Raw genomic sequence first — 2,258 nt, 5'->3', positions numbered from 1 at the left:
CCACAGAACTTTCGTCTCCCCTCTCTGGACACATACGATGGCTCCACCGACCCAGCGGACTATGTAGCCGCCTTCCACACCCAAATGGCACTGTACGGAACCTCTGACGCTCTGATGTGCAAGGCGTTCCCCACAACTCTGAGAGGACCAGCCCGCGCGTGGTACAGCGGCCTGAGGACAGGGACGGTCGCCTCATTCGATCAGCTCGCCAGAGACTTCGAGCTCAACTTCCTAGCCAACGCACGACCGAAACCGTTCATTGCCTTGCTCCTCGGACTGCACCAGAGGGAGGACGAGTCCCTCTCCCACTTTGTGAACCGTTTTGCAACGCAGATCCGGGGATTATCCGATGCTCACCCCTCTCTGTTGATGCAGGTGTTCATGGCGGAACTACGACCTTCCCGATTCTTCTAGTCCCTTGTTGAGAGACCCCCCACTACGCTACCCGAGATGCTTCAGCGGGCGAACCAGTTCGTCGCGGTTGAGGCTTGGATGGTCGAAAAGTAGGAAGAGCGCACGAGGGTCAGACCGGAGCCGGCTCGCAGGCGGTAGCCTGCTGTGACTAGGCGCAGGCTAGACCGATCTGACCCGCCCGCTCTGAGGCCCCCTTTGCCCCCCTGGGCGAGTCCCGAACGGAGATATTTCTCTAGATAAAGGAGAGAGGGTTGCTCAGGGCTCCCGTCCCGATGAAAAACCCGCGAGAGCTCGCCGACCAGTCCAAGCATTGTCGCTTTCACGGGCAAAGCGGGCACGACACCGAAGACTACCGCGAATTGAAGCGGCAGATTGAGGAGCTTGTCCACGGGGGCCACCTCAATCGGTACATCCGACGGAACAGGGAGCCCTCGCCTCGCCTGGAGGGCCCCGTGGAGCGCCGCATCGATGTCATCACTGGAGGACCGACGGTTGGGGGAACCAGTACATCCGGGAGGAAGGCATATGCCCGTTCCACCAGGACTGACGCTCCCCAACGCGATCCCGACCCCAAGGTCGCATTCCCTCCCGAGGACGCCCAGCGACCGGAGCATGATGACGCGCTTGTAATAATGGCTCGAATCGCTAACGCCTAGGTAAGGAGAATCATGATCGACACAGGGAGCTCAGTCGACGTGCTCTATCTAGATGCCTTCCAGAAGTTGGGGTTAACCAAAGAATCCCTGAAGCCTATCTACTCGGTGCTCACGGGATTCACTGGCGATTCGGTCTCACCATTGGGGACTGTTACCTTGCCCCTGACCTTGGAAGCGCCGCCCAGACCTTGGAAGCGTCGTCTTGGTGGTAGATCTTCCTACTACTTACAACGCCATCCTTGGCCGCCCCACCCTCAACAAAATCAGAGCTGTAGTCTCCACCTATCACCAGACGGTGAAGTTTCCTACCCACGCCGGGACGAGGGAAGTTTGGGGAAGCCCCCAAGAGTCCAGACGATGCTACTTGATGACGGTTTCGCTACATAAAAGGGCGAAAACCGACCAACCTCTAGAGGTCCCGAGAGAAAAGAAGCGGTCGACACCACACCTGCAACATACCGTTAAGGGAGGATCGCCCGGATCAGACGGTCCAGGTCGGGTCAAAACTCCCTGGGCAAGAACGGGAGCAGCTCATCGGTTTCTTACAAGAGAACGCCGATGTCTTCGCCTGGTTGTCATCCGACATGACCGGTGTCGACCCAGAGACAGCCCAGCATCACCTGAATATCTCGCCCGATGCCCGGCTAGTAAAACAGAAACCACAATGCCAAGCCCCAGATAGGCAACTCGCCATCCGCAAAGAGGTGGAGCGACTCTTAGCAGCTGGCTTCATCGAGGAAGTCAAGTACCCGCGATGGCTGTCTAATGTAGTGCTAGTAAAGAAATCTAATGGGAGCTGGAGGATGTGTGTTGACTATACGAGTCTCAATCGTGCATGCCCAAAAGACTACTATCCCCTCCCAAGGATCGATCAGCTGGTCGACGCAACTGCCGGGCACGCCCGCCTGTCGTTTATGGATGCCTTCTCCGGCTACAACTAGATCAGCATGGCGCCCAAGGACCAAGAGCACACAGCTTTCATCATCGATCTAGGGGTGTATTTCTACAAAGTCATGTCGTTCGGGCTCAAGAACGCAGGCGCTACCTACCAGAGGGTCGTAAACAAAATGTTCGCCGAACAGATCGGGCAAAACGTTGAAGTCTATGTCGACGACATGATCGTGAAAAGTCGCATGGCGGCAGACCACCTGACCGACTTAGCCGAGACATTCTCCACACTCCGGAGGT

The sequence above is a fragment of the Musa acuminata genome, chromosome BXJ3-4 (genome assembly GCF_036884655.1).
Source record: "Musa acuminata AAA Group cultivar baxijiao chromosome BXJ3-4, Cavendish_Baxijiao_AAA, whole genome shotgun sequence".
Taxonomy (NCBI): Eukaryota; Viridiplantae; Streptophyta; class Magnoliopsida; order Zingiberales; family Musaceae; genus Musa; species Musa acuminata.
This window is presented reverse-complemented; position numbering follows the sequence as displayed.